The following is a 26,770-nucleotide window of genomic DNA, read 5'->3' on the forward strand; positions in this document are numbered from 1 at the left end:
GAGGGCATTAACCAAATTTATAACTCACCTTACTTTTGTGACAGAATGGAGTACCAGCATTTCTTAGCTGTGTGAAGTTTGGTAGTGAACTCACGCACTGTAGTTTTAGGGAGCAGTAACTGCTTGCAGTGCTGCAATTGCTGCTAGGATTTAAGCACATTGCCTGATCTTGATCTCCTCTTTGTCACTTTCCCACCTTTTTAGCAAGTCTGGAGGAAGCTGAGAGTACCAGCCTTTTATGTTTTCTGCTATAAATGTCACTCATCTTCAAGATTTTCCTGTCGGCCAGGTTGAATAGCATTCCACCAGGTTCACTCGCTTGCTATATGTTCCAGATTTGCATCCTGAATGTGGAAATAATTTATGAATTTCTCAAATACTTTATCTTACACTAGATTAATTGTAGATTAGGTCTCCTTCTGTTCTCTTTGTGTTCTCTGGCTCAGCTTCAAAGATCTGAATGGCTATGCGATAAAGTGACAAGAGGCAATAAAACTATGGGGCAAAACCCTACAGATTGGAATGCAGCCTTTGAAACTTTCTCGTCATCTACTCCTACTGGTTACAAATTTTGCACACGGAAGCATATAGAATTTGGGGGCCTTATCCAGAGTACCATGTTTACTGCCAGCTGCACTGCACTGATATCATTTGTTTGTTCTTTAAACCTTACCAGGACCTGCCCAGAAATTCTCTTGCAGACACGGAGTCATAGGCCCCAAAGTAAAACTATACCTCCAAGCTTCTGGGAGGCTGAAGTCAAGTAATTATCCTGTAAATCCAGATCAAGTCACACCTGGATAACCCATGGTGTGAAATAGATTCCCAATAGATTGCAGTTTGCAGCCATAGGGAAGTATTGATGCTTACTAAACTGAAAGGCCGAGTATAAATTAAATCAAAACAAAAATCCTAGCAGCTTTAGGAGGAAGACACGTCCTTTAGATTCCTTTTGCTCATCTCTGACAGTGGGCTTTCCTCTCAGATGACCCAATGGCAGTTTCTTCTGAAGATACTGTTTAGTTCTCTATGTTAATGCATGCTTAATTCTTTCTTAACCTGAATGAGGTTGCAACAAATGCTACTGCTGGTGTGCTGAGCAGCTTCTCTCTTGCAGGTGCTCTAAGCTGGCAGGGCTGCAGCTGTCTGGTGCCAGACTTGTACAGTGTTAGAGATCAGCTCTGTAAGAACCTGGAAGGCTCTCCTTTCTGCTTTTGCTGGATTTCCCTCATATCTCCACGCTGCGTGAAACTGCTGTGAGTTTTTATACACACAGTATATTTACAGTAGCACTAGACATGAAGTGCAAAATGCTCTTTAAAGTCACCTTATATAATCAATGAATATACAGATGTTATAATTAAGAAATATACAGGAAAGTTAGGCTAAGTAAGATCATCACAACAGGAAGATAATACATGGAAAATGCTTACTAATATTGTAAGCTTGCAATATTCCCCATAAGAAGTGATCTCCAGGAAGAGATCCTTCACGGTGGCAGTCAGCACTTAAATGGGATCTAGAAGAGGTGCAGCCAGGCTCCATCCCTTGCGGTAGCACAGGTGAATTGCCTTCACCAGTACTCCCGTGGCTGACTCATTCCTTACCTCAGGTGGTCAATCAGAGGTTCAGGCTGTGATTCAGCAGTTCCCATATACTGCTTAAAATCCTCCCCCTGTCAGTTCCCAAGTTTGATAATGATGGAGTTTGTGAAAGGTGTATGAACTGCTATCTGGTGTGTATGTGCAAGAGATAAAAGTGCATGTGTAGTTATAAAAAACTCTTCAGAATCTGATCTCCAGTCTGTTAACATGCTGAGCGTGCCTTTTTTACGGCGGTGATTTATAGTCCAGCACAACTATGCAGAATGCTTCATTATATTTGAATAATGAAGAGTGCTCTTAAAATGACGTGACCCAAGGAATCTCACTGAGGCAACGCTTTAAACAAATGACTTCTTAGATAAATTTACTATGAAGTGTGATGAAAGCCATTTTTTCTTAGCAGTCACATTTTGTGAAATCTATGAGTTTTGTTGTGCTGTGATTTTTTTAATCTCTTACATATGTAAAGACTAAGTCCATAGAAATGATGGTTGATGCTCTGCTATCACGATGGAAGGGGAATGTAATGTTTTAGTGTTTTAATTCTGGTCTGTTATGACTGCTAAATATTTGTGGGCTGAACTTAACAGCTTTGTCTTGGAATTGGTTGGAAATACATCAGTTGCTCTAAAAATTGTTTTTACAGGCAGCTATGAATGTTCATTCAGATTTGTTAGGGTAAAATGTGTTTTTATAAAATTAGAACATTTGCCAAAGACCTTTTCTGTCAAAGGAGTACCCAGCTTTCTTGGTGGCAGTCTGTTCAATGTGCTAAGTTGGCCAAACTGCTCAGAATTCACTAACCTTGGGACTTGAATAGTATTACGAAAACATTTCTATTGCTTGGCACGTGAGCATCCTGGACTCTCATTAAGAAACTAATATTTGATAATTATTAACAAGACAGACTTTTTTCTAAAATCCGTACTGACTTTTTGTAATCAAAGGCAAAATGAAAACACATGTTTTGTCATCAGGACAGCGATATTTTGAATGAAGATATATTAAGTCATTTCTCCTGGAAATTGATTGAAGTTGAACCTGATGAAGATCAGCAAGAGCAAGTATAGAGTCTTGCACCTGGGGAATAAGGACTGCGTGCAAGAGTACAGTCAGGGGCTGGAGCTCTGTGGAGAAGGACCTGGGGGTCCTGGTTGACAACAGGTTGGCCATGAGCCAGCAGCGTGCCCTGGTGGCCAAGAAGGCTAATGGGATCCTAGGGTGCATTGCAAAGAGCGTGGCTGGCAGGTTGAGGGAGGTGAGGCCACAGCTGGAGTGCTATGTCCAGTTCTGGGCTCCTCAGTGCACAAAAGAGAGGGAACTGCTGGAGAGAGTCCAATGGAGAGCCACAAAGGTAATAATAGGCTTGGAGCATCTCCCCTATGAGAAGAAATTGAGAGATTTGGGGCTGTTCAGTCTGGAGAAAAGAAGGCTGAAAGAGGATCTCATCACGGTGATAACTGTCTGAAGCGTGAGAGTTGAGTCAGTGTGGGCATCCTCCTTTTTTGAAGGCAAGCAACAATAGAACAAGGGGCAATGGCCAGAAACTGAAATATGGGAGGTTCCATACTAATGCAGAGAAGAACTTCTTTACTGTCCGAACAACAGAATGCTGGGACAGGCTGCCCAGAGAGGTTGTGCAGTCTCCTTCTGTAGTGATATTCAAGACTCATCTGGACACTTACCTGTGTGACCTATTCTAGGGTACTGCTTTAGCAGGACGTTGGACTCAGTGATCCCTTAAGGTCTCCTCCAACCCCTATCATTCTGTGGTTCTGACTGTGTGATTCTGTTATTTAAGGCTGTGTGCTTTCTCTCTTCTTTTTTACAGAGTTATTTGAGAATGTTTTTGTCCTGAAGTGACCTCTCTTTGACTCTCCTTAAATGGAGTACCAATGTGAGGGTTGGATGTGCTTTAATAGAGGCAGCTTTTTTTTTCTATTTTCTTTCTTCTTCTTCTTTTTTTTTTTTTATTTTAAGAGATGGAAATCATAGAATACCAGAATGGCTTGGGTTGGAAGGGACCATAAAGCCCATACAGTTCCAATCCCTGCTGTGGGCTGGCTGTCCCCCACTAGGTCATGCTGCCTGGGCCCCTCCAGCCTGGTCTTGGACACCTCCAGGGGTGGGTACCCACTGCTTCTCTGGGCAGACTTGGCTTTCCGGCTCCCATCCATGCACATCCAGACAGAGTCTCTGTATTCTACCCCTTGGGTATTCCACTCAACCCAGCTTCCACTGCCTGTACATTTCCTTCTTTCCCTCAGTCTGACCAGCAGGTACTTGCCCAGTCATGCCAATTTCCTGCCTCGTCTACTTGACTTCTTATTCTGGAAGTTGGAGAGTTCTTGTGCTCTCAGAAAGAGAGCGTCCTTAAAGAGCTGCCAGCTCTGCTCTGTTCCTTGTCCCTAAGGACAGCTTCCCAGGGGATCTCATACAGCAACTCCCTAAGCAGCCTGAAATTTGCTCTCCTGAAGTTCAGGGTCCTGACTACTCTTTGCCAGGCACGTATTCCCTGAGATCACAAATATGACCAGGGCGTGGTAGCTGCAGCCCAACCTGCCTCTAATCTTAATCTCTTTATTGATCTCTTCTGAATCTGTGAGCTCCTGGCCCAGTAACCCTTCTCCTCTGGTCAGTTTGTCTAATACCTGGGCCAGGAAGTTATTGTCAGTGGGCTCTGGGAGTCTCTTGCAGCTCACATGGGGAAATAAACAGGAGGAGTTAGAAACTGTGGCACAATTGGGAAAGTATGATCAGGTCATGAGAGCTTGTGGGTAAAAATCAAGGATCGGTTCCAGCTGAGGGCATGTAGTGGTTGGGTTCTGCTACAGGCTACCTGATCAGGAGGAGCCTGTTGATGAGACCTTCTTGCTTCAGCTGCAGGAGGTGTTGTGCTCGTGGGCTCTTGTCCTGATAGAAGATTTCAACCACCCGGATACCTGCTGGGATAGCAGCGTGGCAGGTGGCAGACAATCCAGGAGATTCCTGGAGAGTCTGTTGAGGACAACTTCCTGGTCCAGGTAGTAGATGGACCAACCCGAGGTGAAGCCTTACTGGACCTGGTGCTCACTAATGCACAGGAGAGCATCAGAAAGGTTAAGATCGGAGGCAGCCTGGGCTGTAGTGACCAAGTCTTGGTGGAGTTTGTGATCTTGAGGAATGCAGGCCTGGCAAAAAGCAGAGTTAGGACCCTGTGCTTTAGGAGAGCAAGCTTCTGGCTGCTTAAGGAACTGCTGAGTGGGATCCCTTGGGAAACTGTTCTTAAGGGCATGGGCACAGAGCAGAACTGGCAGCTCTTTAGGACACCCTTCTGAGAGTGCAATGGCTCTCCATCCTTCAGCAGAAGAAGTTGAGCAGGGGAGGCAGGCAACCGTGGTGGCTGTGCAAGGACCTGCAGATTAAACTGAGAGAAGAGAAGGAAATGTACAGAAAGTGGAAGCAGGGTTGTGTATCCTGGGAGGAATACAGGGCTGTTGTCCATGTGTGTAGGGATAAGATTAGGAAAGCCAAGGCACAGATGGAGCTGACCTTGATGAGGGATGTGAAAGATAACAAGAAGGGGTTCTACAGGTACATAGGCAGGAGGAGACAGGCCAAGGAGAGTGTTCCCCCTGTGATGAAAGGTAATGGGGAGCTGGCTTCGTCAGACATAGAAAAAGCTGGGGTACTCAATCAGTGCTTTGCCTCAATCTTCACAGGTAGTCAGGCTTCCCGTGTCTGCTAAGACTGTGAGCCTCTAGATGAGGGTGTGGGGAGTGGTTTCTGTCCCATTGTAACAGTGGAACAAGTCCAAGTCCTCTTCATGAAATTGAACGTATTTAAGTCCATGGGGTCGGATGATATCCATCCTAGGGTTCTGAAAGAGAGGGCTGATGTGGTTGCCGAGCCACTCTCCATCATGTTTGAAAAATCATGGCTGTCTGGTGAAGTCCCTGGTGACTGAAAAAAGGGAAACGTTATCCCATTTTTAAGAAAGGGAGAAAGGAAGACCCAGGGAACTGCAGGCTGGTGAGCCTCACTTCTGTGCCTGGGAGGATCATGGAGCAGATTCTCCTAGAGGCTATGTTAAGGCACATACGAGACAAAGAGGTGATTGGAGGCAGCCAACATGGCTTCACCAAGGGCAGATTGTGCCTGACCAATCTGGTGGCCGTTTATGATGGAGTGAGGGTTTGTTTGCCACTGTACTTCCTGGCCTGTGGCAGGATGCAACAGGACCACTCCAGAACCACACTAAATGGTTTTGTGGCTGGGGTCTTAGTTGTCTTGGTTAGGTTGAGAAAGGGGAGGAATACAGTTGGCAGGTGAAGTGGAGCGGGTGGTCTGCAGGAGTGTGGGCTCTTGGCAGCGTGCCTTCGGTGAGCTGCGTTGGCTCAGAGACGGCAACAGTCTGCTATGATGCAGTTTGTCAGTAAGAACAAACTTGGGAGATCATAGATAAGCACTTTGTGTGTGGAGGGAGATAGAACTAGATGTTTGTTTTGTTGGGTTTTTTTTGCAGCTTAAGCTTTTTTCCCCAAGTCCAACCCCTGTGGTTCCCATTGGGGAAGCAGTGTGAGGAAGGTGAGCCCTAAGCAGAAAGGCAGCGGTGTCTGGAGCTCACCGTCACATCTGTGCCCATCTCAGCAGCTCTTGTGCTGTCTCTGTGCACCTGGAGGATGTAGTACAGAGCTCCAAGCCTGCTGTTGGTGGGACACAGTGTGCAGTGATGGTTTCTCTTGTCACGGAAAAGAAACCTTGCTGTTTCCAGCATGAACTAACAGGCACTGTTGAGCCAGTCGTGCCAGGACTTCCAGCCCTTTCCCTGAGATGGATGAACTCCCCTGCCCCCTCGTTTGGGTACCATACTGTGTCATTTCTGGCACAATCAACACAGATATCAGAGTTGGAAGGTGTCCTTTAGAAGGGTTTAGTTAGAAAAGCTCTCTGTGCCTTGGTGTTTGGCATCCTGAGAAAATGACTTGGTAGGTGGAAAACAGCATTGCACTCTCAGCTTCTCTCCTCTCATGTGCAGGAATCACACCTCTCATCAACATGGCACTGCTGGATAACACGTTACTGACAATAAGGCGAGTCTCCTTCTTTGTGGCTGATCTGTCTCTCTGTGTTGCAGGACCCATCTGGTGCAGGCAATCCAGTGCCGCACCAAGCGCCCGGTGTGCAGTGGAACAGCATCCCTATATCCTTCCATCAACCAATCAGGCTTTGAGCGAGATCCAAGTATGTGAGTTGGGTTTGGACCTCATGGTACAAATCTGTCTGTAAAGCTAGATGCATGATAAGAAGTGCCTGGCCTGATGACGTGCATTCTGTGCTGAGATAGCACCTGAAGGCTGTGCCAGCACTGTTTGCTGCAAGCGTTCCAGTGCCTGGCAGCACGTTCAGCTGTTGCCAGTCCTTCAGCCTCTGAGTGTTCAATGCAGGACAGTAGTTGGGCTTGTAAGATGTTTCCTTTGGCTTTGGCAAGACTTTCCTACGACTGCTGGTTTTCCAAGCTCCGCGACCTTAAGCTTCCCAACGAGGGGTGGTTGTGACACTATTGGGTGGCATTTCCCTGTGTGAGAGTAAGGGAAAATGAGCCCAGAGTTTCAGCTTTGGTGGCTGAAGGTATGTTCCTTGGGTGAAAGAGGAAACGGAATCTGTTATCTTAGTGGGTAATGCTGGCACCCTACTAGCAACAGCTGCAAACGTGCCTCGGATGGTGCTGGAAGGGTTCTGTTAGTGGGCCCTATGGGCTGTTGTTACTAAAGACACGCTTTTCCGGTGGCACCTCTGGGTCCTTTACTCACTGCCAGCTCCTCTCCCTGGGTGACCAGGTTACTTGTAGAGGAATGCTCAGATGCCCCAGCACAGCTCTCCCCAGCCCGGCTCAGCCTTATTTCTCCATCTGCCTTCTGGAGGACAGATGCACACTGCAGTGGAGCCATATCAGCAGAACTGCACGGGAAGCCACAAACCCCAGGCCAGGCAGCACAGCCCTCAAGGTGAGGCATGGCCAGCTTCTCAAGGGGAGAACTGCATGCAGCAAATGGGAAAGGCCTCTGTCAGATGCAATGTCTTGTCTTTGGAGAAAGCATTTTGATTTGATTCTTCTTCACCCATGGGCAATGCAAAAGAGTCCACTCCTTGAGCTGGAACAACCTGTGCTCTGTGTATTATGCCCGGAGTGATAAACAATGTTGCTCTCAGGGCTAGCTGTACTTTTAACCACTGCATCTCTCCTCCTCACTTAGAAAGGTACAGGCAGCACCTCCAGTGTGCTAAAGAGCCTTTTCGCTACGCAGGGAAATGAAATTACATGTTATATGTTTTGGAAAGGGTTTAGAGGCTTTTTTACATCTTGTGCTGTACTGTATAGCTCAGTGTGGTTAACTGAAGTTTGGGAGAGTGCCAGGCAGCTTTAGAATTGGTGTTGTTACTTAGCTGTGTCAAAATGCATATTATGTGGCTCCTATCCAAGCGCTTTGACTTTTAGCACAAGTCCTAAGTCTCTCTCTCTTCTCCATGAGTGACCTTTAAATATCTGCTGATAGGAGGACTGCATGGTGATTCATGAACGAACCAGTTGAACGATGCCATCTTCCCCTCTCGCCACCCCTTTAGGAGTTTATCCCATGTGGTCCAACTACAGCGCTCTGCCCAGTGCCAACTTCTGCAGCACAGGGCTGGGAGGAAGTATGAACCCAGCAGCAGCAGGGAGCCAGTTGCGTGGCAGTGTTCCTCCTCAGCTGGGGGCAGGGATGTGCCCCCCAGCAGGTGGTATGGCTCACAGAGCATAAGGAGCAGCCGCCATCTATGCTGCTGCCAACACCATCCAGAACTGGTGAGGCATTGGTCTCAACGTATTCAATCCATTCCCTCTGTCATAGCTGGCTTTGAAAGCCATGGCTGCAGTAACCCAAAGCTGGGGTGATAGTCAACGTGCACTTCTTTAAAGATTTGCCTTCTGGAAGGCTTTTTCCTCTCCCTTCACTGTAACATTAGAAGCCCAAACACCAATCAAAGCATCATTATTTGAAGTGAACGCCTGTTTTTTCCCTGCCTTCTCCAGGCCAGCCAGTTATCCCAGTATGAATCAAGGGGGAGTGCTGGGCACTGGACCTCCTTACGGACAGGAAACTAACAGCATGGCTGGTGTGATCAACTGCCAGGCCCCACCTTATCCCACGGGTGGGAATATGGCTAACAGCTCTGCAGGTGAGGCTGGGCTGAGTGCTGGGCTTTGAAGACTTCACGGGATGGACTGAAAAGCAATGTCACAGATTCCTGTGACTTCCTAGGAGTGGCAGCAAGTCCTGAAGCAATGGGTGTGTTGGATATCAAATTAACTTCTGCAACTAAAAGAAGAAATAAGGAAGAGACCCAAAAAGCAGAACTCCAGTCAAAGGTAAAACTTTTGTTTGTAAATGACACAGTGCATCTTGTAGTGAGTGCACCTCCCGAGAGAAACCCAATGTGATTTGCCTTCTACTGCGAGCAGAGCTGCCATTAACGTGCTGTTTGCGCAGTATGTGACCTTGCTGCTCTGTCTGAGCACAGTGTTACATCAGCAGTGCAGTGCGATATCCTCTGTTGGGATGTTTTCTCTTTTGGAGAGTGGCATGTGCTGGCATCTCCTGCCAGGTGTGAGCAGCCGGGATGCAGCACTGTCCTCCCTATCCGTCTGCAGAGATCGGTCTGTCCCCATGTCAATGCTGGGCTGGCCTTGCCGTTACTAATTGGAGGGAATGGACCGGATCAGATGCTCCTGGTGGGGTCGGTCTCTCCAAGTCTCCAAATGCAGTACATAGCTAAGGAGACTGTTGCTCGAATTAGAAGTGGTCTCAGAAAAGTAGAGACTGTGCCAAAATCTACATCGTGCTGCAGCTTTGGGGAACGCCATTTGCAGCTGGCTGAGGTGTTTCCTGATGTATTGAGCAAATGAGGCCACAGGAGGTCTCTCAAAGAAGTGTTTCTGCAACATTTCCGTGAGGTTTGCTTGGTTTCTCTAGCATTCATGAAAGCCTTTCCTTTTTAGAAATGCATGTTCTGCGAGTAGCAGCTGGTTCCCTGGTATCTTTGTTGAGTCATAGTTGTCTTTTAAACTGACACGGACCTGATCTGAGACAAGTATGGGTCTAGCAGAAAGCTGATCTCAATATAACAGCAGAACCTTGAACTCCAACTGCTGTTTGAAGTCATCTGGGATGTGATCCAGGTGTTTTTGTGCTGCTCAGTCCTGATATGTTTCCTTCAATAAGTCCAGTTCCTCTACCATGGCCAGCAAGAAGATCACTGAACCCTATGAGCTGGGTGGTGAGCCCTAGAGGAAGATCTGGGTAGCTCAGCCGTGTCTTCAGATTTCTCCCCACTGTGTCTGTGTTGCCTGTTTCTGGCTCATGTTGCCGATGCCTTTACTCTCCATATAAAATTCCAGGCAACCGACGGACAGCAGCTGCATCCCATCTGCCAAGCAGCTCAAAGGGGGGATGCACAGTGTCCCATGCAGCGTCGGGAAGGGGCAGCCGCAGCAGCAGCCCAGAGCTCTGGAGAATCGCACCGTTCCCAGCAGAGACGAGATACCCCTCTGCCTCACCTGGGACTGGTGCTCATCTCTCTGGTGAAGCGCTGCATCTGTGTCTCCAACATCATCAGGAGTTTGTCGTTTGTGCCAGGCAATGACACTGAGATGTGCAAACACGCCAGGCTGCTGCTGATTTTGGGGAAACTGCTGCTCTTACACCATGAGCACCCAGAGCGCAAGCAGGCAGCCCTGAGCTCTGAGAGAGAGGAGCTTGAGCAGGACCCAGGGCTGAGCTGTAACCAGGAGTGGTGACAGGACTGCCTGCAGGCACTGCATGAGAACACACTGGTGATGCTGGCCAACATTTCTGGCCAGCTGGACCTGTCCCTTTTCCCAGAAAGCCTCTGCCTGCCCATCCTGGACGGACTCCTCCACTGGGCAGTATGTCCACCAGCAGAGGTCCAGGACCCTTTTCCAGCGCTGGGGTCGAATGCCGTCCTCTCCCCTCAGAACCTGGTTTTGGAAATGCTCAGCAAACTCAGCACCCAGGACACCAACGTGGATTTAATTCTCATGGCTCCCTCCATCAGCCGCTTGGAGATGCTGTACGGCACCCTGCTGCCTTTCCTCCGTGACAGAGAGAGCCTGGTGTGCCAAGAGATGGCTGTGGTCCTACTGGCCAGCTTGGCACAGGGGGGCAGCCTGGCAGTGAGAGCGATTGACTTGCAGGAGAGGAGCATTGGCGACTTGCTGGGCTTCTTGGAGGACAGCCTGGCCGCTGCATGGTGCCGGCAGAGCCAGGCCGGCCTGGTGCACGAGCAGAACGCGCCCTGCGAGCCGATGAGCATGGACATGATGCGCAGAACTGCTCAGGCACTGCTCGCCCTGGCTGAGGTAGACGAGAACCGCTCGCAGTTCACGCTGCACGAGTCACAGCTGTTGGACATCTCCATGTCACCCGTGGTGGATTCCTTGGTTTCCCAAGTTATTTGTGATGTGCTATTCTTAATTGCCCAGCCCTGACAGCTGCGGGGTGCAGCTCACCCAGTGTGAGTGTGCGTGAGCAGAGAACTGAGAAGCCAACTGTTGCCCTTTATTTATGCACAACCACCTTGGGAATCCACTGCTTGCCCTGTGCTGTCCTGTTTCTCCCTTGGAGGATGATGTCCCCATCCCCTTTCCCCTTCTCTTGTTCTTCAAATTTGTCCCAAATCCCTAATTAAAAGAGACAAAGTTCTGTCTACACAGAGGGTTCTTAAATTTTATTTTAGCCAAAGTTACTGTCTTCTACTGTGCGTGGGGGGAGATCAACTTGTCCCCTTTTCTCCCCCCTTTCTAGCATGATGAATTACCGAGCTGATGACCTGCAGAGCAAGATGCAGGTATTTAATCTCTTGCCAGGTGGCCCTCCCTAGGGGATGCTGTACAGGGCTCTGCTTTTTTTAAGTCAGTGCTGCCTCAGCAGCCAATCAACTTGCAGTGTATTTTTCCTGCTTTTGTTTCCTTTCTAATCGAGGTGTGAGAATGTCCTAGGACTTCCAGCTGAAGCTGCAGATGCAGACACACAACTGTGATTTTTCAGCGATGACTTCTGCACTGGGAACCCAGAGCAACTGGGGGGGGGGAACAAAGGGGACACTGAGGGTGACACAGGGGCCCCAGAGCCACTTGGCCAGGGACCGAGGAGACATGGGGGCACAGAACCATTAGGGAGGGGACAATGGGGGGATGCTGGGTGCACCAAAACTGCCAAGGGACATCAGGAAAACACGGGAGGAATGTGGGGCCCTATCAGAGTGGGATAACGGGGGCATCCCATTGGGGTTAGGGGCTCCTAGAGGTCCTGATTGTGGGGGGAGGTGGTGTTCTTGGTGTTGGGAGGGTTAGAAGGTCTCTCATTGGGACTGGGGACTCCAGGAGCTCCTATATGATTTGTTGGAGGAGGTCTACTGGGCTTGGGAGGACTGGGGAGTCCCATTGTGGTTGGGGGTCCCATTGGGTTGTGGGGTTCTCTTGGCTCCTGTTTTAATGGGGAGAGTCCTAACAAGGGTAGGGAGGGTGTGTGTTCCCATGGGTCCTGTCTTTTTTCCAGGGGCCTTATTGGATTTGGGAGGATATGGGGAGTCCCACTGAGGCTGGATTTCCCATTGGCATTGGGGGATTTTGGAGGGGTTGAGGGGGTCCCATGGAGGTTGAGGGGTCCTGGGAAGATGTGAGGGGACTCAGTAGGGGTTGGGGTCCCAGGGTTTGCAGTCACCCCCCAGAGACCTGCAGCCAGAACCTCGTCACGTGATAACATTTTTATAAAATAAAACCATTTTTATAAAACAAAACTCTCTTCCCGTTTTCACTGGCCACCTCCTCCCCCAGACCCCAGGATGTCCTCAGCATGTCCCCAGCACAGCCCCAATGGTGACCTCCATTTTGTCCCTGACACATCCTCAGCCAATGTTTGGGAAATAGTATGAAATTCTGGACACCAGAATGAGCTATCGTGGAAATTATAGAGGCTCAAACAAACCTGATTTTTTTCTGTATGGTTCCCCATAAAAGATTGATTTAAAAAACAAGCAACTGTGAAATCTACCATATCCATGAGCTGTGCAAGGTGGAGTGAAGGAGGCGCAGGAGTCTCTTTTCCTGTTTTCATTGGCCACCACTGCCACCTCCTCCCCTCATCTCCATTGTCATTCCCTGTCACCTTTCTTCCCTCTGCCACTCACTGTCATACCCTGTCTGCTTGACCCTGCTGTCACCTCCTGACCTTGTCCAGCCATCTCCTGTCCCCTGGTCCCTTCTGCCATCCCTTGTCCCCTCTGCCACTCCCTGCCCCATGTCTCCTCGTCCCCCCTACTACCCCAGTCTCTGTCCCTACCCTGAGGACAGCTTCGCACTCTGTCCCACCTCAGAGGGCCCCAGTGATACCCTGCACCCACATGGGTGGTGGCAGTAGAGTGACAATACACCACCAGTCCCAAGGTCATTGCTTTCAGGCAGGATTGCACAGAAAACCCAAACTCTAATACGTTAGTGTGGTTTGCAGGAATTAGTACTATAGCAAAAAATATGTAGTAATAAATAATAAAGCAGATTACTCAGACACCTGGTTTAGAGACCGTTTTTCAAAAAATAGGGAAAATATTGTTAAATATGAGGCTGGGGATTTATGGGGACCGGGAGCGGGGATTCAGCTGGCCTCAGAAATAGTGAGAAGATCGAAAACAAATGCAGAATGGAGCTGGGTGCTGCTGCGGGGGATTGCAAAGGGAAAGGAAAACCTCCTGCAGGGCAGAGCGCGACTGGCTGCAAACACGTGGTGCGGGAGCATGACACATCCTGTTCCATGTCTGATATTCCAGGAGGGAGATGCCCCCTTTTTCCAGGGCTTTTCCTCATTTGTGGGGCTATTTTCCTGCTTTTCCTCTTTATCTCCTGACCACCCATTCCCCAGTGTCCCCTGATGTCCCCAATAGCTCCCAATGTCCCCCTCACCCCAGTTGTCCCCAGCAGGTTCCCATTCTTGGGATCAATTCAGAGTCATTCAGTGGGAAAGTTTCAGGGCGTTCCCCCTCCTGCTGTCACCATGTAGCCACAGTGCCCCCAGCCTCAAGTGATAATCAGGAAGCTCAGTGTTCAGTGTGTCCTTGAGGATTACTGGGGGACATGGGACAGTGTCACCCACTTGTCCCCAGTGCTCACAGTCTCTTGTGTCCCCACAGCTCCCCATTGTTCCCGATTGTTCAGGGGACATCAGGTTGTCCTCCAGACCAGGAGGTCCCACCTATGTCCCCAGATGGACACTGAGATGGACATTCCAGTGTCCCAATCCATACAGCTCCTTTGGCAGACTCTCCAGCACTTGATCCCCTCCTCATCCTTCAGCACTGTCCCTAAGGCCGCCACAGTGTTCCCCAACCCTCAGGCACCTCTAGGCATTGTGGTTTTGTGATTTTTTTGTTGTCTGTATTCCACATCAGAACATCATGTGGACCACTGGGAGTTAATGAGTTAACGTTTTGGTTCCATTTACTGCCTTTTGTGGACTCTTGGAGTATCCGGATGGGAGGGAAGGGGTGGCATCCCCGGAGGAGCTGGCGGGCAGAGGCAGTAGGGTAGGGCTGCGGCCAGGACCCGGAGCGTCTGTCTCTCCCCATCTGGCCCGGCTCAGCCGTGTCAGCTCGCAGTGGAGAAAGCATGTGCTTTCCCTCGCACTATCGTGGTTTGACTCTCATTTTTTGATACTCTTATCTCTCTCGTTTGGTTGATTTAGTTAAATTCAGTAAATTACCCTTCCTCCTCAGATCGTTGCCATTGTGTTTTCTCTTTGTTAAAACTATTGGCTAGTTCTCTGGTTTTTACACCCAAGTGAGCCTGTTGTCGCTTGGTTGCTTTGGTGTTGGGACAGTGGGGCTGGTAGCGTGTCCCTAAATAGTAATGAAGCCCACCAGCTACTGACAGAGGGATTAGTAGATGTCTGGATGGAGTCACCAGCCTTTTGTGGAATGAATGTTATTAGCTGTGAAGGAAAGATATCCCTTCAGAACTGAGCTGGAGCCTGGGATGAAAAGCTGGAATACTGCTGAGAAAGGCATCCAGTATTTGAGAGAAACAGCTGTAGTTGAAATGCTGTATGATCCTGAGTTTGTTTCTAACGATCCAGACCAGGACCATGATCCTGAGAGAACAGCAGGTACACCAGAAATATGGCAGAAGCTCATGAGAACGGCACCGGGAAGGTATGCCAGTTCATTGTTTGAAAAGACCAATAGATATGAAGACTTAGGCAGAAGACCACCAATTTTTGAACTGATTCTTGCACTTCAAAGATTGGAACAAAGATTACCACCATCCCATGCTTCCATATCAGCCAAATATCTGCCAAATGGCAGAAAGACTAGATAAAGTGGAGAAGAGCCAGAACAGCATGCAGGAGGAATTGTCCCTAGTGATCAAACGTGATGAACCCATGGCAGAATCAGAAACACCCAATGAAAACCAGGACGATCAAAAGAATCTGCTGAAGGAGCTGGTCAAACTGATTAAAGTCCCAGCTATCAAAGGCAGATGCCCCCCTACTCGAGCAAAGGACCACAGTAAACTTATGTCTCGTGCTGCCCTGTGGAGCTACTTACATGAGCATGGAGAGGATATGAAGAAGTGGCATGACGAACCCACTCCTGCACTCACATGGGTGAGAATTACAAAGCAGATCAACCACTACTGAAGTTGCTCCCGTTACTGCAGGGAACAAATAGAGGGGCCCTGCCTTCAGCCAGGGGGAGGAAAGGGATAATAGAGTGTATTGGAGTGTGTGGATTCGATGGCCTGGCACATCAGAACCACAGGAATATAAAGCACTGGTGGACACCGGTGCCCAGTGCACTCTGGTGCCCTCCAGTTATAAAGGGATGGAGATGATTTATATTTCCAGAGTGACAGGGGGCTCTCAGGAATTGTCTATGTTGGAGGCGGAAATAAGCCTCACTAGTAAAAACTGGCAGAAGCATCCTATAGTAACTGGACAGGAGGCCCCATGTATACTTGGTATAGATTATCTTAGAAGGGGGTATTTCAAGGATCCCAAGGGATTCCGATGGGCTTTTGGAATAGCTGCTGTAGATACAGACAACATTAAGCAGTTGTCTGTCTTGTCTGGCCTGTCAGAAGACCCATCTGTTATGGTGTTACTACAGGTAAAAGAGCAGCAGGTACCCATCGCTACAAAAACAGTACACAGATGACAGCACTGCACCAACAGGGGTGTCTTGCTCCCCATTCATAAGATGATTCATCATCTAGAGAGTGAGGGAGTGATAAGCAAAACTCACTCGCCTTTTAACAGCCCCATATGGCCAGTGCGTAAAGCCAGTGGAGAATGGAGGCTGACAGTAGACTACCGTGGCCTGAATGAAGTCACACCCCCACTGAGTGCTGCTGTGCCAGATATGTTAGAACTCCAGTATGAACTGGAGTCAAAAACAGCCAAATGGTATGCCACCATTGACATTGCCAATTCATTCTCCATTCCGTTGGCCACAGGATGCAGGCCACAGTTTGCTTTTACTTGGAAGGGTGTTCAGTACACATGGAACTGTTTGCTCCAGGGGTGGAAACACTGCCCAACTATTTGCCATGGTCTGATTCAAACCATATTGGAACAGGGCGGTGCTCCTGAGCACCTTCAGTACATTGATGACATTGCTGTGTGGGGTGATACAGCAGAGGATGTCTTTAAGAAAAGAGAACAAATAATTCAAATTCTTCTGCATGCTGGTTTTGCTATTAAGTGAAACAAAGTGAAGGGACCCACCCAGGAGATTCAGTTTCTAGGAGTAAAATGGCAAGATGGGCATCGTCACATCCCAAGAGATGTGATCGACAAAATCGCCACTATGTCTCCACCCACAAGCAAAAAAGAGACACAGTCTTTTTCTGGGCATAGTGGGCTTTTGGAGGATGCACATCCCAAACTACAACCTCACAGTTAGCCCCCTCTATCAGGTAACACAAAAGAAGGACAGTTTTGCATGGGGTCCTGAACCCAGCAATCTTTTGAACAGATTAAACAGGAGATAGCCCCTGCTGTGGCCCTAGGGGCAGTATGGATGGGACAGGATGTAGAGAATATCCTCTACACTGCTGCTGAAGAGAAAGGTCCCACTTGGAATTTGTGGCAAAGAGCCTCAGGAGAGACCTGAGGCTGAACCCTGGGATTTTGGAGTAGAGCATACAGGGGGTTGGAAGAGGGCTACACTCCAACTGTAAAGGAGATCTCAGCTGCATATGAGAGGGTTCAGACTGCTTCTGAAGTAATTAGCACTGAAATGCAGCTCCTTCTGGCACCTCAACTGCCAGTGCTGAACTGGATGTTTAAAGGAAAGGTTCCCTCCACCCATCATGCAACTGATGCCACTTGGAGTAAGTGGATTGTGCTGATTACAGAATGAGTGTGGATGGGAAACCTCAGTCACCCAGGAATCCTAGAGGTGATCATGGACTGGCCTGAAGGCAAAAAGTTTGGCATATCACTGGCAGAAGAGGTGTCACGTGCTAAAGAGGCCCCACCATACAATGGACTACCAGAAAATGGAAAGAAATATGCCCTGTTCATGGACGGATCGTGTTGTATTGTGGGGAAGCATCGCAGATGGAAGACTGCTGTGGGGAGCCCCACACAACAGCATCTTATATTTAAGGATAACTCCGTGACACTAGGTCATGGGTGACAGCAGCCACCAGGATCTGGAGGTGGTTGGTCACCTCCTCCAACACCTCCCTGGTGGTCGAAGCAGAATTGATGGCTTTTCTGCCCACTGGCAGCAGCAGTGCTGGTGGCAGCGGTCCAGGCTGGGTGTGACAGTGGGATGTTCATTCACTGACACTGGTGGCTGCTAAGGCCAAGGTCCTTGCTGAGGTTAATTGGGGTGAGGGCATCCTGGGGAGTATTGAAGAGTCAGAGTGGGAGAACACGTGATTGAAGAGTCAGAGTGGGAGAACATGTGCTGGAGACATGGGTAGCTTTATAGGGGCACAGGTGGCCAGATGGGGTGGCTGGTTGGCTGTGGACATCTCTTGTGGTCTGTGGGGATAAAAAGCAAACCCACAGCCTGGTGTGATTGGCAGCAGGTGCATGGAGGTGGCAATCCAGCCACCTCACCAAAGGTGAAGAAGGCAGTTCCTACAGTAAAAACAAAAGACTGTTGCTCACCCCAGTAACACGTTATACTGTCAGCGTGTTACAGGCACATGGCCTTTGTGTAAGGACTTTGTCACAATTTCCTTGTGAAATGCTACGGACTGTCATGCAGTGCAATCTCTTTATAGCCTTGATAGTAGAGGAAAAATGAATAAATCTGCTTCTGAGATGTTTGGTAAGGACATGGCTTGGGAAATATTTACCTTCTGTTCCAAGTGTTTGTTGTAACGGCATCTCTTAAGTGAGGGAGGTGATAAACTTCCTGTGAATTGGAAGAAAATAGCAGAAAAGGCTTCTTATAGTTTGTCTCAAATGAAGACCAGGAAATTTCCACTGATGGTCTTCCTTCTTCGAGTCCAAGCATACCTAAATGAGTATTTCAGTAATAATGCACAGCTTTCACAAAATTCGGATCCATATGGTGACTCCTTGAGCAACTCTTCCTGTTGGCTCTTTCTACCAAAGGACATACGCCACAGGACAGCCTTTTGGACGGCTGATAGTAGGGGGATGGTGTCTCGGTGAGTGTGGTGGGTCTGACTGATGTCATATCAGCCAACATTTGGGAAATTGTTGGAACTTCTGGACACCAGAATGGGCTATCATGGAACTTATAGTGGCTCAAACAAACCTGAGTTTTCTGTATGGTCCCCCATAAGAGATTGATTTTAAAAAAAAGAGAGACAGGCAACCATGAAATCTACCACATTGGTGTTTTCCTCTGTACAGAAAGAGAATTTTTACATAGAACTCTCACAAGCCACAGAAGCTGCTGTGTGTGTACATACACACACGGAGAATCTCAGAACAATGTTAATCTTGATTATATTTTACGAACATTAAGATGACTAGTTTGTGCTAGGCAGCATCATAGGCTTTTTCAGCCCTGGGCTGAGAAGCAATCAGAGTCCTGGTAATACAAACTGAAATGGCTCCAAATGCAAACCAGGTGCATGGCAGCCCCAGGGGCTTACAGTGGGAGATGAGCACTCACTGCAGGTAGTTCAGCTTTGCAGCAGGCAGAGGTTGTTGCTGGCAGCTCGCTGGATGTCAGCACCTGTGGGGCAGCATTCTGGGGTCTGTGTCAAGTGAGCTGTAGCTGTGCCTTTCAGTCCTCACCACTGTGGAGTGCCTGGGAGGTGCTTTCAGGATGCTCTGTGTCTGGGATTGCTGAAGCAAAACTGGAAAACGCTGAGCGTGGGAAGGACTCTCTGGGTTGGAAGGAATTACACCTATATCTGTGTATAAATACATGGATATATCATACAACCGCAGAATGGTTCTGTGAAGGCAGAATGCCACCTCCCCTCGGCCCACCCCTCCCCTACCCCTCTGCCCTGTCCCTGCTGGGATGAGCATTCTGGGGATGTGCTTCCTATCCCAACCTCCTTCAGCTGCCAGCCAGCCAGGCTCCTGTGACAGGAGAGTCCTCACCATCAGCACCACAATTTCAGTTGCCTTTCCTACTTCTTCTTCCTTGGCTCCTTGTCACTCTGGACCACACATTCTACACTGAAATAAATCCCTTTAATCTCATATCCCTCTCCCTTTCCCTATGGGACGTGTTACATTTAAAACTTACAGTATTTGTGCTGAAAGTCTGTGACAAAGCAGGTGCTGAGATCGTGCTCTGTGGTGTGAAGGTGTGTAATCAATGAATATACAAGAGAGTTTGGCTAAGAAGGTTATTACACTAAAAAAGAAAAGACAAAGGGCTTACCTTTGTCCTAGGCTCACTACAAAACTCCAAAAGGAGGGATCTCCAGAAGAGATCCTTCCCCGCTGGTAGTCAGCTCTTAAATGGGTGTAGGAGAGGTGCAGCCAGGCTCCACCCCTTCCTGCAGCACAGGTGAATTGCCTTCTCCTGTGCTCCCATGGCTGACTCAGTGCTCACCTCAGGTGATCAATCAGAAGTTCAGGCCGTGATTCAGCAGTTTCCATACAGAAGGAGACCTCACAGAGTAAAGATAATGTTAAACAGCAGCTTTGAAGTGGTGGTTTCCATATTGGCCTTTGTGAACGAGGGCTTCTGCCCTGTTATTGGAAGGACCTACGAATACATGATTCATTTGTTGATTTGACCTGTCATTCACAGTGGTTTTGCAAAGTCAGTCCCATGGTGGTGGTTTTGCAAAAAGTCAGTCCCATGGCAGTCAGTGTATCTGTGCTGGTCTGGAACTTTTACTCCCCATAACCTGCCCTGGTCATCGTGACAAGAAAGTTGGTTCTTACACTAGAGATCTACTTTCTGCCTCGTATTAGGTTATGAATCAGTGCCCTTCGTTTGGCTCAGAGTGTTTACCTTAACTCAAGAATTTCATAGAATCATAGAATATCCCAAGTTGGAAGGGACCCCTAAGGATAATCGAGTTCAACTCCTGGCTCCACATAGGATTTAATGGATTAGATCCCTTTTAGTAATTGGAGGCACAATCCAATGCTTTTTGCATTCTGCCTTTACAGAACAATAAATTTTACTTTCCCTTACTCTGAGGATTGGCCTGTTGAGTCTTCTCACATTGTTCCCTTTAATTTCCCTATTCAAAAGGAAAATCATCTCAAAACGATGGGTTCCACCACAGCCACCTGACATGGCCTGCACTTGAGTCTGTTCAGGCTTAATTGGACATAGATGACCCAAGATGCTCCACGGGTGTTTGTGTGTTTATTAACACACAAGGCAGTTCCTTGGATTCCTGGTGGCCATTTCAACTGTGAGTCATCCCCAGGGACCCACTGACTTGTCTGGGGAGGGTTTAGTGTGCTGGGCTGCAACTACAGGGACAACTGCTGGCAGTATAGGTACTCTGGGGCTCTTTGTCCAGGCTCTATCTGCAGCTCCCAGAAGGCTCTGGTCTCCTGCAGGTGATCTCTGACCAGCTCCTCTGGTGCAAAAGAGCTGTAACATCCTGCTGCAGACTGTAGTGGAGAGATCAAGTATAAGGAAAACAGATGCTAGACCCAGGTAGCCAATGACAGAAATGGCAGGGCTGGGAGGTGAGCAGCCATGTTGTCCATACCGTGTCTGACTTCAAGAGACTGTTTTTCCTACGTATGCAGGTCTTACAGTGGGATACCCTGGATTAACATCAATTGAAGAATAATGCTTGAAAGAAAAGTAACAAAATGCATCCTTGAAAACAAAAATTGTTTGTAAGAGGTTTTCTTTGAAATCTTCATTGTTAAGGAGGACTTCAGGAAATCTCTCAAATTAGCTGCACATGTGTGGAAGACTTGAACAAACCTATGAAAAAGACATAGCTCATTAGGACTTTCTGTATTTCACAAGTTCCAAGGCATATGTGATGCTAAATATTTGAACCTCAGATAGGGAGTGCAGAATGAAGTAAACTGCAGAAGTTAAAGTCAGAATTAAATGTTGACTTGTTTACAGGGCCCAGTGAAGGCCATTACTCACAAAGCTTTCCCCTCGACTTGTTGGAGTATATATTTGGAGGTTGTGATTACAGACAGGCAGAGTACTGTGCTAGGAAAACTCTTGGTTTGTTTGATGGAGCAGAAGGACCAAGGCCTGACAACCAGATCCTGGGAGGGGAGACCCATCCTGTCTGGTTCAGGGCTATTCCTGGGGTCAGTGGGATGGGCTGGGTGCAATGTTACGTGGAGGATTATGGCATGACACCTTCCAGCCTCTGCACAGGAATGCAGGTGGCCCCATTGCCATGAGCACAGTAAATCTCCTCACCATAGTCAAGGGGACAAAGACCTTGTTGCTGATGGGGCCTTCCATCCTCACCAGCACTCTGTCTTCTCCTCTACAGGCTTTGCTATACTGCCCCAGACTGCCCTCTATTTCCCTGCAGTCTGTGGACACCCCTCTCTCCTACTCCCACTTTTATCTTACCCTGGCATTTCAGTCATTTCACTGATCTCTCTCAACCCTCACCAAATGGTCCTTGAGAAAGAAAGACATAGTGTGATCTAAACTGCCTTGGAGTGACACCACTGCACTATTACTCCAGTGATATCTCTTCCTCCATGTGCTCACTCCACATATTTCAAGCTGCCCTTTGTTGCCATCTTCCTCTTTCCTGTGGCTCTCCACTACCATGGTAAATTCCATCATGTTGGAAATCACGTCCTCATGGAATCTCATGGAATCCATTGGAATCTATTATCCTTCTTGTGGCCTGTCAGCTGATGAGACAGAAGGAACAACGATATCATCTTCAAAGATACATGCCTGCTGCTGGCCTTTCAGCTTCTTGGGTAGACATGATGAAGCTGACTCATCACAATTATCTCTGCCTTGTGGCATCAAGCTGATCAGACACATTACATTTGTACATGTTACTTGAAAAACACATGTCTCCTCAAAGACCTCACCATCCAGGCCCTGATAAATACCCAAAGTTATGGGTTGAAGAGAAGAGGCCAGAACACAGAAACAAGAGCTTCATGTGAAAGGTGTTCAAGTGTTAGGGAGTAAGAATTAGAGCTGCAGCTGAAAGACTGAGAGAGGAGCATCAGAAGGCAGAGACTGCAGTGCACAGCATTACAGGGCAGCACTGTGAGTGCCCCCCAACTCAGTATCCAAGTCTTTTTCTATTGCTGTCAATTAATAAACTGTCACAATTCTGGACTCACAAAGAGCACACAGCCTGATTTGCCGAGCAACATTCAATGAGCTCCTGCACGACCTCCTCACTATTCATCTCGCTGCACTCAGTCAGAACTCCTACTCCATCAGTGAACACTGCAGTTTATCAAAGCAATGGATGCACCAATCCTTTGCACTGCCCACAAATGCACTGTCTGCAAAGCACGTGCAAAGAGCTGTGAGCAGTACAGCCCGGCCATGAGCACACTAAGTTAGAGAACAGCTCTATGGAGATGTCTGAATTTTCCTGGGGCAGCACTGAGCATAAGTGAGCGTGTGCCCCTCACCCTGCAGGCATCTCTGCTGGGGGAAGAGAGTCTCCACCAGCCGCCTGATCCCAGGAGGCAGAGGTGTTCTCCCTGCAATGGTTGCTTCCTTCATCTTTCCCCCTCTCTTCAGCCGTTGTTATATTACTTCTTATTCTACAGGTGGAGCTTGAGTGACTATCATCATGGCACATCTTTGTTGTGGGTTGTATCGCTTTGCTTTTAAAAGCCTAAGCTAAAAACTTCAGTGTGCACACTAAATGAGGGGTCACAGCCCATGGAAGTGGAGAACTTTTGGCATGAAGGTGTTGTTTGGTTTTATAATGAGTGTATAATGGGCAAAGTTCACCAAAAGGATGGCATTTTGTCTAAAAATGACTTTTTCTTCAAGCAGAAATTCCTGCTTTTAGTTTGATTACATTTTGGTGTACAGAGCTCATCATAGGAGTCTTTTCTGCTGGGCTCTTTTTGAAGGAAGAATGCTTCTTGGTGAGCCTGTGCAAAGTTTTTGGATGTTTGAAATCAATTATGAGAAATTCATTATTAAAAAGAAATAATTACCTTTATGCATACTTTCTTGTTATTCCTTTTTCCTTACCACTGCATCAACAAATATACCACTGCTTCATGAAGCCCTTTAATCACCAGTAAGTTGGAAACTATGATGCTTGCTTTATCAGTTATTTGCAAAGGATTTTTCATGGCTTTGAGGGGTATTTACCCCATGTTCGGGGGGACCTTCATTCCCCACCCTTTCCTTCCTCATGAAGCCAGGGGAGAAGTGGAAAGAAGAGATTATGGTTCAAAAGAGATAAAGGGAAACTAATTTACTAGAAGTGGTAAAGAACTGTGAGATTATACAGTATAAAAGGAGTCAAGGGCAGTGAATCAAACAAACAGAAACAGAAAAATCTCTGAGCCATTCTGCACTGTCAGCTGACCAGGTGGAAAAGGAAGTCCTCAAATCACATCACATCACTTTTTTTTTTTATTCATGTCATAGAATCATAGAATTACCAAAGTTAGAAATGACCTTCAAGATCATCCAGTCCAACTGTCTGCCTATCACCAGTAGCTCTCACTAAACCACAACACAACATCTAAACATTCCCCGAACACCTCCAGGGTTGGAGTCTCCTCCCCCTCCCTGGGCAGCCCATTCCAGCACCTGACCATTCTTTTGGAAAAGTAGTATTTCCCAACGTCCAGACTAAAGCTCCTCTGGCACAATTTGAGGCCATTTCTTCTTGTCCTGTTACACGAGAGAAGGGGCCGATCCGCTGCTCACTACAACCTCCCTTCAGGTAGTTATAGAGAGCAATAACATCTCCCCTGAGCCTCCTCTTCTCCTGACTGAACAATCCCAGCTTCTTCAGCCACTCCCAATCAGACTTGCACTCCAGACCCCTCACCAGTTTCGTTGCCCTTCTGTGGACACGCTCCAGGGCCTCGATGACTTTCTTGTAGTGAGGGACCCAAAACTGAACCCAGCACTTGAGGTGCAGCCTCACCAGAGCTGAGTACAGAGGGATGATCACTCCCTGCTCCTGCTGGCTGCATTATTTCTGACAAAAGCCATTGGCCTCCTTTGCCACCTGGGCACACTGCTGGCTCATGTTCAACCAACACTCACAGGTCCTTTTCCTCCACACAGTCTTCCAGCCACTGTCGCATTGCCTGGGGTTGTTGTGGCCAAGTGCAGGACCAGCCCTTGGTCTTGTTCAACTTCATCCCACTGGTCTGAGCCCAGCAATCAGCCTGTCCAAATCACTCTGTAGGTCCTTCCTACCCCCAGGCAGAATGATGCTTCCTGCCAACTCGGTGTCATCTGCAGATTACTGAGGGTGCACTCAATGCCCTCATCCAGGTCATCAGTAAAGATATTGAAAAGTATAACATATATACATATGTATGTATATATTCATAATACCCTAGAAGGGGTGGGAGTGTTGCAGAGTTTAGGAGTGAGTGCAAGAGTTAGCAGTCAACTCAAATTCCAGCAAAGCTTCAACAAATTTAAATTAATGGAGAAAAAATAAGATGACCATCAGAGGAAGTTTCTCAGAGAGAGAGAGACTCTTTTGAGTAGAAATCAGATTTTTTTATATACCATAGAGTCTTAAGAAGCATAGGACACAACTGGATAATGCAACCACTTCAAATAACATACAATGGACACCATTAATATCCATCTTCCTTCTGAGACAAACAAGAGATGATGGTTTTTCTTATATTCTCTTCAATATTTTTTTCCCCAGGCCATTTCCACTTCCTGAGATGATAATTTTTTTTTCAATTTTTTGTTTTATCCTCGTCAGTGGTACATGCCTGCCATCCTATTTCTTTCCCAAGCACAATTCAAACCAAACCCAGATCCCATTTTTGTCAGTCAACACCAGAAAATAGTGATTTACAGAATTAGTAGATGTGCCATGCACTTCCCTGAAAAGGAGGAGGGAAAGCTGCTTCATGCATATAAAGGAAGATCTTCCCCAGGCTCTCTTGGGCAGCTGGCCTTCACTGCTGCTGAGTCCCAGAGCCACACAGCACTGCCTGCTGCAGACAGTAATAAAAGCGTCACTGTAAGTGCTGTTGGGGAATGGGGATGTGGGATGTAGTCAGTCCAAAACATTTTGCTTCTGTCTCTCCTTCATCCTCAGACTCTTCCTCTGCTTCAGCACAAGGTCCCTTCCATGGGATGCAGTCCTTCACAAAACAGGATTCCCACAGTTCAAATCACCATCTCCATGTCCATACAATGGGGTGCAAACAGTGCAAACCAGTGGTGTGTCCTTTTTCAAGCTGGCTGGAATGGCCTCCTATCTAACAAGGGGTAGCTTTTGAGCTCAGCTCACAGGTGCCTCCCCTGCTATGACCTCCTACCAAAACCTTGCTATATGAAACCAATACAGATGCAAAGGATGCATCCAACATAATGAGGCCCATCTCCAAGCCATGCTAATTTGGGGTGCACTGTGCTGCATAGCACGACAATGTGAGCATACCCCACTGTCAGAAATCATAGAATCATAGAATGTCCTGAGTTGGAGGGATTCACAAGGATCACTGAGCTGAACACTTGAGTTCACACAGGTCCATTGAAGAATTAAACTGTGTATCTAAAAGCACAGCCCAACAGTTTCTTGAACATTGACAGGCTTGGGACCATGGCTGACCACCTTTCAGTGAGACTTTTGTTTTTTCCGAGTATCCAATCTGAGTTTCTAATGATACAGCTTTAAATCATTCCTTTGCAATTTATCACTGGCTGCCAGAGAGCAGAGACAGTCATCCCCCTCTCTGCTCATCCTCAGAAGGATGTTTTATATAGCAGTGAGGCCATCCTCCAGTAGCCTCACTGCCAGGGTCCCTGCCATGTACACACAGCCCTTCACAGAACTGAAAACAGGTCCCAGCCTAATGCACTTTCAGACAGTCCTGTGATTTAATATACAAGAAAAGTAAAAAAAAATCTTAATAAATAAATACATACATATGTATCAAAATATCAAAGTCATGTAAGTAATGACAGATAAAGATTCTTACAGTATTATTTACCACCCAAGCTGATGGAAATACAATCTTGCTCATTTAGCCTCATTTGCTTTATTCCCAAGTTTGTGAATAAGCAGCACAATGGCTGCTTATTAATTATTCCACCTCACAGAGTCAGTAGATCTCCCCGGAAACAGCAGCCCTTTTTTCCACTACATGTATATAAAAAAAAGTATGTTTTTCCATTGCTAAGGATTTGTCTCTTCTTCATTTGGGGCTGGGAGCGGGTTTTGTGTTAAGCAAAGATCCTGACAGACCTCTAAAATGGAGACCCCAAAGGCAAGTTCACTCACAGGCACAGGCCAGTGGTGAGCCAAACAGGTTCATGGTGCACTCTGTGATGTATTGGCTGAATGGTTGGACTCCAAGGGTTGTAGTGCACAGGGCTACATCTGGCTGGGGACATTTCACAAGCAATGTTCCTTATCGGGCACTTAGACCTTTGGGAGAATTGTCTGTAACAGCACATGACGTGATCCATAGGAGAAATCAAAGTGTACAGCTGATGCATGGGGAGCTTTT

General features: G+C 47.6%; 1 pseudogene; it reads left to right on the plus strand.

Moving 5' to 3' along the window:
* The first annotated feature begins 8,628 nt into the window (after window positions 1–8,628).
* LOC149915807 (uncharacterized) lies at window positions 8,629–11,313 on the plus strand (annotated as a pseudogene).
* Window positions 11,314–26,770: the final 15,457 nt, after the last annotated feature.

The sequence above is a fragment of the Phasianus colchicus genome, chromosome 15, assembly GCF_987193195.1.
Source record: "Phasianus colchicus chromosome 15, bPhaCol1.hap1.1, whole genome shotgun sequence".
Lineage (NCBI taxonomy): Eukaryota > Metazoa > Chordata > Aves > Galliformes > Phasianidae > Phasianus > Phasianus colchicus.